This window comes from Protopterus annectens, chromosome 11.part0 (assembly GCF_019279795.1).
Source record: "Protopterus annectens isolate FY-2018-M chromosome 11.part0, PAN1.0, whole genome shotgun sequence".
NCBI classification, from domain to species: domain Eukaryota; kingdom Metazoa; phylum Chordata; order Ceratodontiformes; family Protopteridae; genus Protopterus; species Protopterus annectens.
Genome location: NC_056745.1, coordinates 1,328,575,266 through 1,328,585,676, shown reverse-complemented (window position 1 = coordinate 1,328,585,676; position 10,411 = coordinate 1,328,575,266). Strand labels below are relative to the sequence as shown.

Below are 10,411 nucleotides of genomic sequence, written 5' to 3'. Positions count from 1 at the left end.
TTAGCTACTTTCTTTGCTGTTTACGTTCTCATGTGACTTTTTGTTTTGCATTAACCTGAACTGGACTTTCATTCTTCCAGTATGTTATTGTTTTAAGTCTTTATCTGTTAGTACAGTTATTGCATGTTTAGTAAGTGCATTGCAGCAGCACTTTGTGTATCCTGCAACTGCTTACTGACATGTCTCAAAATGTTTGCATCTTGTGAGAGGGCATTAGGCACTACTAAAACGACTTGAATTTATTTTGCAGGAGATGTTGGCCTAGCTGCAACATTCTCTGTCACTTCTTCATTCTTCCTGTTTGGCTCTTCAGGGATCAATATTCGGATAAACAATTTCTTGAGGTAAGTGGAGATTTTACCTTCTTTTCTACCACTTTTTTTGCTTTGAAGATATTCACCCCATATGGCTTATACAATTTTGTCAACAGTGAGCCTTATATGGCTTCCTGTCATAAAACAGAAGATTAAGTGACTAAAGATTGTAGGATTAAAAAAATCTCTAGAAGAAACAAAAAAACTGAAGCATCAAATCCTGAACTAATACTAAATGTATGCTTAAAAGCAAATAAAAAGCATGAGTTGCACACATCCAATAAAAGTAAATAAGCAATGGATTTGATGGAGCAAGTAAGCTTTCTGTACCCCTTATGTGATGACAGCTATATAACTCTTAGGTTCAAGGAAATTTGTTTTCAATATAAAATCATACTTTTCTCTATTTTCAATATAAAGCTAATGTTTTGTATTTACTTTGACATATGTATTTGGTATTACTTCACAAAAAAATGGAAAATATATTTTGGAATATTTATCCATTGGTATATCTGCGTTTGTGTGTATGTGTGTGTGTGTGTGTGTGTGTGTGTGTGTGTGTGTGTGTGTGTGTGTGTGTGTGTGTGTGTGTGTGTGTGTGTGTGTGTAGATTTACATCTATAGATACATTTATATATCTATATCCATCGATATATATATATATATATATATATATATATTATCAAAAGACGGGATGAGGGCTTCTAGGTTGAATGCTAGTGATGAAGAATTTATGCAGGAATTGAGTCTATTGTGTGAGAGATTTAGAGAGAGGGGTTATAAAGTAAAAGATGTCAACAACATCTTAGATGACATACTAGAATTAAGGACACATGAAGGAAATGCTACTTCTCTGAAAGCCCATGGCATAACCCGAATGTACATTTATATCACTCTGCCTTAAGAATACCAATAGTTTATTCCAGCAATATTAGGCAGATAACAGATAATATGAGAAAACACTGGCAGATATTATCAACAGATCCTGAAATTAGATCAATAGTTGGTGAAGAACCCCACTTTCTTTTTAAAAATAAAAATTCTTTGAAAAGAATGTTATGTTATGCTAGAGTTACTGCGAAGTATTTTGATACAGAGCATATGCATGGGACCTTCCCTTGCCATAAATGTAATTATTGTAAATACATAGATTCTTCCAGTACTTTTAGACATGCAGATATAGGGAAACAGATGCAGTTCAGGGTGGATGAGACTTGTAATACATGCCATGTTGTATACGTAGCTCATTGTGTGGTCTGTATGTAATTTTATGTAGAAAAAACAGATGGACATTTACAAGACTGGATTAGAGAACACATTTATAATAGAAATAAAAGAATTACTACTAATGTGTTGGCTAAGCACGTCATACAACATGATTTATCACATGGTTTTAAGTTTTTAGTACTAGAAACAGTGAAATTGAATGAGCGAGAGGTTGATATTAGAAATATAGCAGAAATATCAGAGATGAGATGGATTATCAGGATGAGAGCTGACAGAGGGTGGAGTCTCTAAGATAAAATTCCTATGAAACCAGCTCTCAAAGCTAGAAATATTTTTAGATAATATAGGGACTCACATATTTTCAATGATTTAGTTTTATTGTCGGTTCATGATTATGTGCACATTTCTACATGTATATGCATGCGTATATAATATAGATATATACACATGCATATACTTTTTTTATATACTGGATTCTTATTGTTTTAAATGTGTTACCATGAAACCATTTCACTGTAAGTTTTAATTGGTAGAAAGGTATTTTTAACTTGATTTTTATTGGTCCATATGTACTGATGGGCTATTATGTTGCCATGAAACCATTTGATTGTAAGTTTTGATTGGTTGAAGACACTTTTTAAAGAGCGACTTGAGGTGTCTTATAATGCCTAATGAAGCAGTATTTGATAATTGTGAAAGCGCTTACAAATAAGATTTTCGTCCATTACTGAACATTTGTTTTATGTGGCAAACCTTCACATTGATTTGGTTCACCCTATTTTTTACATTGGGATTTTACTTAATTTTGTTTTTGAGTGAACCATTTATTGTGTCCGCTACCTGTATTGGTTGTTCTCATAATATAAAGTTAGTGTTTTGTATTTACTTTGATATATGTATTTTATATTACCTAAGAAAAAAAATGGAAAATATATTTTGGAATATTTACTCATTGGTATGTGTATGTGTGTGTGTGTGTGTGTGTGTGTGTGTGTGTGTGTGTGTGTGTGTGTGTGTGTGTGTGTCTTTGACTGTGTGTAGATCTACATCTATAGATGCATTTATATATCTATATCCATCTCTGTCTCTCTATAGATATATATATGTATATATATATATATATATATATATATATATACATATATAGTTTTATATATATATATATATATATATATATATATATATATATATATATATATATAGTTTTATATATATATATATATATATATATATATATATATATATATATATATATATATAGTTTTATATATGTATATATGGGTCCACTTCTTAATTTCAAAAGATCAGGATCTCGCGATTCATAATATCGAACTCAGAATCTCGAGTTTCGGAAATCTCGAAATTAAGACATAAAAAAAAAATGGCAACTGCTAAAAGTATGTTTTTGCAGGGGAACAAGCCCCCCTTGCACCTTTCACACCCCCTGCAATCTAAATATACTAACTCCGAGATGGCTGTACAGTGAAGAGAACGGCAATGTACAGCACTATACAGTGTGGAATGGGAGTATTACCATTCTCTCCACTGTAGCACGATTTCAAAGTTAGTATATTTAAGTTGCAGGGGGTGTGGGGGGCACAGGGGGGGCTTGCCCTTACTGCAAAAACATAGTTTTAGCAACTGTCTTTTTTTTTTATTTATTTATTTATTTTGAGATTTCAGAACCTTGAGATTCTGGGTTTGTTATTATGAATTTCAAGATCTCGAGATTCTGATCTTTCAAAATTAAGAAGTTGACCCATGTGTATATATAAAATTGCTAAAATTTTATTTATTTATGTTTGTTAACCAGGTAGTGTCTGACTGCATTAAAAACTCATTTTCCTTGGAGACCCGGGTAGAAAAGCTCCACAACAAAAAGAACATTGTTAAGGTACAAGCAGTAAACTTAGTATAAGTAGTATGTTGCTAACAATAGGTATTGAGCTTACCAAAAATATTATAGCAAAATATAATAACAGAATATAATATAAACATGCATGTTTCAGGCATACAGGAGTACATTTTTTAACAATATATATGGGGTACATAAATCATGTAGCTTTACAAGGTGAGTCACTTCTGAAAGACCAAAGTTGGTTATGTAGTTTTACAAAGGTAGGTCACATCTGAAAGAACAAAGATTAATAAAGAATAAGACAGATAGTGGGATAACCCTATGTGGGATGAGCACTATTTGGGCTAATATGTGTGAAATGAGTAGGAAAAAATAGGAAGCAAATTAGTCGGGAGCAATGCAGGGGCATAGCCATTTATCATTTAAATAATCTTTCGGGGTAGTTTTAAATGTGGACAGGTTGAGGTTTTTAGTTATCTGTTGAGGAAGGGTATTCCAATCTTTGGCTGTTTTATGGCAGTAGAGGGAATCTCCGTGATGGTTGTGAGACTGGGTTACTTTTAGAATTAGTTTGTTGGATGAGCTGAGGAGTCTACAGTTTGTGTTTGGTTGGACTAGGTTTGATAGAGCTGGGCAGTCAGTAGGGTTGAATATGATTTTATGGGTGAGTGTAAGTTGTTTTAGTACTAACAGGTTGGGAAGTTCTAGCCAGTTGAGCTGACGGAGAGCAGTACAGTGGTGTGTTCTGTGTGGGTGGTTGGAGATAAGCCTAGCTGTTCTGTTGTAGCAGGAGTCTAGTTTATTTGGGTTGGTTTTTGATAGGTTAGTAAAGACCTCAGAGCAGTATAGGAGGGTGGATAGCAAGTAGGATCTTGCAGTGGCCAGTATAGCTTGTTGTGTAAGGTTAACGTAAGATTTAATATGTATAGAGCGCCTAGTTTAGAGTGGATTTTTTTGATGGTAAGACAGATGTGTTCATCAAATTTTAGTGAGTCATCTATGGTTACCCCTAGCAGTTTGGTTTGATTGGTGGGTTTGATTTTTGTACTGTTGTTAGATAGTATGGAGATGGATTGGGTGCTGAGTTTGGAAGATTTATTAGAGAAAATTAGGAGCTTGGTCTTATTTGGATATAGGATGAGTTGGTGGCTGGTGAGGTACTTTTCAATGTCTTGGAATGATGATTGCATTTTGTGTTGGAGTTCTTGTGTGGAGTGGGCTGAGCAGATAAGGCAGGAGTCATCTGCATATCGGATGATGGTGGCATGTTGGGTGGCAGTATTTAGGTTCTTGGTAAATATTATGAAGAGGAAGGGCCCAAGTATGGAGTCTTGAGGTACCCCGGTGGTGACTGGTTATAGTGGGGACAGGCTAAAACTCCCAGATGTAGACATTGCACATATTAACACTTGTGATGTCAACAGGTCATTGTACATGCCCAAAGCATAACATCAGAGCATGCTAGGTCAAAAACTCAAAAACAGTTTTTTTTTTTTTTTGCAGAAGAGCCCCCCCCCAGCACTAAAACACCACCATTCTAATTATATATACTACTTAAAGATTACACAGTCCTCAGGGAAAGGGCATAATCCCCAGTCTGGGAGATTGTTGTTCTCACGCACCTGTCAACCGTCTGTTTTGTTGACCAAAGTGTGCTGACAAAACAGATGTTGACATTTTGGAGTTGTGTTTATTTTAAGTGCTCCTATCTATCTATTCAAATATACTAAACACCATTAATTTTACATATAATAATGTGCTGAAGAAATTCAAGGATGCTTTTTGTTTTCCTGTCCTTTTTGTCTGTTTACTAACACAAAATTAGAATTATGCACTTAAGGAAATATTAGTGAGCAAAATATGTAGTTGCAGTATACTGTTTTCCTGCTCATTTTTAAGTTATTCACATTCATTTACAAAAAAAATTGTAGTTACCTTGTGCAGAATAACATCATGGGTACAGCATGCTTTTTTTTTAAAAATTAATTGAATTTAAACATGAAGTGTTGCTGACAATTTTGTTTTTGCCAGAGAAGCTGGCATGCCTGCTGTTCAGCTCAGCAATTTTATGTGAAGTAACATTATTTGGTATGTTAACATCTGCCAGTAAAAATAAAATTAGAGAGCTGAGTGTTTGGCAGTTATGTAGAATACCGATCTTGTGTAACTACGGATCTACAAAATCAAATGATGTCATTACAAAAGATCTAGTCCTCTTTGTAATTTCTTTTTTCTGTACTACCCTGTACTTCATTAGAGCTGCTTTTGTTCCCTGCTTTGCAGTAAAAGAGGTGACTATTTTAACATTTGTAAGGGAGGATGCCGCTCCCCCTTAACACACCAATTTTTTTTTTTTAGAGATAAGAAATTGGACTGGGGACAGTGACCCCCCCCCCCCATAAATGGAATTGACCAAGACCCCGCCGGAATCTGTTAAAATGTTACTGCAGCAATGGCCATCACAGTACACCATTGCTGCAACATTCCATGATTTATGCTAGTACACTGAGAAGATCCAACATTCTACATTAACAGCCAGTGTTTTACATGTTCAAGAGCTGATACATTTTCCCCTTATGACTCCTAGTGGCTGATTGCAAGTCAAAGTTATAAGGAAAATAAGCAGTATATGTTCATTAGTTAAAAAAGATCTTATTCTTACAATCCTGACAATGTGAGCATACTCACATTGTTTTCTATCTGTCTGTCTATCTATCTATCTATCTATTTATCTATCTATCTATCTATCTATCTATCTATCTATCTATCTATCTATCTATCTATCTAGCCAGCTAGCTATGTCTAGACAAACACACACACACACACACACACACACATATATATATATATATATATATATATATATATATATATATATATATATATACATATCTATATTTATATATGTATAGTATTATGGATCTAGGACTATTGCACAAAATCACCTTTACACGAAATGTAAACAACCAAACATACTTTAGCGAAAGTGCTTTTCACCAAAAAAGCACTTTCACTAAAGTGTGCAGAAAAAATTATAAAGCAACAAAATTTAAAAAAAACACAGTACTCACCCCCCCCCATGCCCCTAATTTTATATTCTCACTCCGAGATTGCACTACAGTGGGAAAAAGGGAATATTCCCTTATCCCCACTGTGCTACAATCTCAGCAACAGCCATTTCCCCACATTTTTTACTTTTTTTTAGCACACTGTCATGAAAGTGCTTTTTCGGTGAACAGCACTTTTGCAAAAGTGTGCTCGGCTGTTGCCCTTTCGGTGAAATGGTCGTTCGTTAAATAGTACGGATCTCACTATTATACATATATTATAAAGAGGTACACACCTATGTGCATATTTTATATAATATATGTATACATAAAGTCTGTTCTTTCTTAAGAGCTATATAAAATAACTGTGCTTCAAATTGCAAGGATTCAAATATGTTGTGATTTGATTAGAGGCCCCTTCATGCAAGTTCCTATGATGCATTTCTTAGAAATGAAGAATACAATGTCCAAGCAGCTAAATGATACGCTAGATATCCTTGTGATGTCTTTTGCCCAGAAACCAGAGCTGCCATCAGTAAATGTGTCCTTATTCTGACAACTGAACACAGACTGCCTCTTGTGGCCATGCCTCCTTTAGAAATTTGAAATTATTGTAGGGTGTTCTAAACTAATAATTAAAATGGAACACCATCATCTAACATGAAGTCATACTGGCTAGTTTTCACTAAGGAAACCTTGGACTTTCTTCTTTTTCCCCTTATATATAAGTTTAAAAATCATGGCTACCATCTTCCCTGGCAAATAATCTGATCACAAAGTTGAAAGCTATAACCTTACATCTAATGCACTACCCTGCTAAGTAGAGTCAATTAAAGCTTAGAAGACAGGGACCACATTTTCTCAACATTAACCTTGTCAATGGCTCACTTGGAGATATACTTCCTCCAGTGGTAAGAAATGCTGATGGTCTAAAAGAGCTGCTTGAAAAAAAAACTGACTTTTTCACATACAAAACAGCCTGCTGAAGGTTTAACTCATGTTTCACTTCTTTAAATTTCAGTCAGTTGTATATTGCATGTTAATTCCATTTATATATTTAATTTTATGTCATTTTTATAACCACTCCAAAGACTTTTCTGTACAAGTGAGTCACTTGATTTGTATCTTACATTAATGAAATCAATGACTGGCTTATTTATTGTGATGTGGTGGCCAATGACATCTTAATGAATCATTTTATTTGTACCCCAAGCATTTATTTGCAGCATGCATCCATTGTACTCTGTTACATTTTAATTACCTTTCGCCTGGATCATGGATGAAATAGGTCCAGATTTAGTCATTCCATTTACATGGCTGATAAATAACCAAAAATCAGTAAATAACTGAGTAACGAAATAATAAATATGACATATGAGTAGAATGTTCTTGAAGTACCAATAAAAATCAGATATGGCTACTGGACTCTGTAGGGTTTCATATGAAACCATCGAATTACCATTTCGTCGAGCCTAACATGATCGAGACAAAAACATCGCAAACTGACATCATCGAAATGTCAATTCATCGACTTTCATACCATCGACGAGTGCTCAAACATGACTAACTGCAAATAGTGCCACACACAAGAATGTCAGTATTAAAACAGGAAATATGCAATAGTGTTAACACAGAGCACCCGGTGAACACCCCGTTCAGTAGCAAAACACTAAACATATGGACATATAACTTTCTTCACCCATGGTAGCGCTCATGGCACTATAACACTTCCATAGTTTACTTGTCGATGGTATGAAAGTCGATGAATTGACATTTCGATGATGTCAGTTTGCAATGTTTTTGTCTCGATCATGTTAGGCTCGACGAAATGGTAATTCGATGGTTTCATATGAAACCCTCTGTAGAGTTTTCCAGCTTTTCTGGTGGGATATCATTGTGTTTAATGCTGTAACAAGATAACTATATTGTATCTGTGTGATAAAAACAAGTGCAAAATAACTTTTTATCACTGTTTTGCAACTCAAACAATTTAAAACTTAAATGTAAAAAAAGAGCTACACATTTTCACTGGTTGGAAATGGCAGGTTTTACATAAATACTGTTGTGCTATTGTGGCATCTGCTTATGTTTAACTGGCTCATATGTGTTGCTTAAATTGTGAAAAATATGATTTTTATACTTATTGACAAATATGTAGAAAGAATTTAGGGTTATGGATAAAGCACTGCACGCTTTATAGATGAAAAACTTTTCTAGCCTAAGATTCCTACTATTACATTCTGTTTTAAAGTTACTTACATTTCACTTTTTAGATAGATGTAAAATTATTCTTTATGTCTCTAGCTGATCACTAAAAAAGTCAGCAAACATGGAAGGTCTTTCATTTTATAAGTATTTGTGGCTGAAATTGATTTTATTCCCATTGTATCCAAGTATCTTTTGTTGTTTTAAAGTTATTTTACTGTATCTGCTTGTATGGAACTCTTTATTTTATGTTCATTCATCCATCCATTCTCAACCCCTTTTCCCATTTTGCACATGGGGTTGGTTGTCACTTCAGCAGTGACAATCATCTCGAGCCAAGGTTTACACCACCGAGTGGCTAGTCCTGCTGCGATAGTTCATTTGCACCACTCACTTGCGCACACACTCTCACCTACTGACAATTTAGAGTGCCCATTCCAGCTAACTACCCAATAACAATAATAATAATAGTAATAATAATAGCAATAATAATAATAATAATAATAATAATAATAATAATAATAATTTACATAAGTACCCAATCCAATAATATAATAATATCATAGATTATGGATGTTATCGTGAATGAAAATAGCTTTTTCTATTATTCCAATGGAGATATATCTGTTTGCAGTTAGTTAGTCAAAACTGTAAATATCTGTTAAACATGATTGACATTATTTTGTGCTTACTTGAATTAATTGTTGACAAAAATAATTTTCTTTTTTTTATTTTTGGAAAATAACTTTCTTGGGTGGCGTAAGCCAGGGAACCTTGTTGGCTAGGCTTACTTAGGCCCTTGGGCCAATAGCCTAGTACCTACCCATGAACCTATGAACCTATGACAAAATGTCTTTTATTTACGCAAAAAATACTGTAAGCAGATCTCTGGTGTAATAGTAGGGACCAAAGTGGACCATACTAATTGAACATTTTAATGGCAGATTGGGATTAATGGTTCATTGAAAAGTCTAGTAATTCTGCCACTATATTTTATTAGGAAATTAGGCCAGTCATTGAATATAATGCCTTCTTTGACATGTACCTGTCTAGACACATCTAACAACTGGAACACTCACAGAGATACTGTAATAAAAGGATACAAAGCCTAAACAACATGTCTTAGCCGGACTGACTCAGAGCTCTGTCACTATGCTTAGTATCCTATAGACTGCTAAGAGGTGACCTGTGTCTCGCATGCAAGGCATCCTCCAATCCATTAGTAATGCATGTACTTCACATCAGCAACTCAAATGGCATCGGAAATGCTTGGTCTAGGGATGTAAACCTCTTCTGCAGCATCAACAGAATGGTTCAGAGGGACAGTTATAGCTGACTGAGGATACTGCTGCTCTGGAAGAGACTTCCTAACTTCCTGTCCACATACAACAAAGTCCATCCCTGTCCATATTCAAATGCAACTTAGATCTATGGATGGGAAACAGAAAATTTACCCCAGGACTGCCCCTATACTACAAATGGACAGAAGCAGCTCATAAATGCTTTATCCCGTGCATGGGTCTCCTCCAATTATATGTGGCATGATTCCAGTTAGTCTTATTAGGGGCAATATATAATTATTGACCTTTGGATGGGCAATGCTAGTCTTTAACCAAATGGGATAGGTTAATTTGAGCAAAAAAAAAGGAAACTGGCTAGGCTTAAAATGGCCCACAAGGGCAGCTAGCCTAGTACTTACCTATTATTTATTCAGGCACACTGAAGACCCATTTGTCTCCTGTCAGTGTATTCAAGCAGGT

General features: G+C 34.7%; 1 protein-coding gene across 1 annotated transcript in view; it reads left to right on the top strand.

Moving 5' to 3' along the window:
- Positions 1-256: 256 nt before the first annotated feature.
- CCDC136 (coiled-coil domain containing 136) overlaps positions 257-10,411 on the top strand; it is an 852,200-nt gene continuing 842,045 nt past the window's right edge. The window contains exon 1 of the mRNA XM_044088645.1: positions 257-344. The gene's annotated coding sequence lies outside the window, so the exon portion shown is untranslated. The remainder of the gene's footprint in view (positions 345-10,411) is intronic.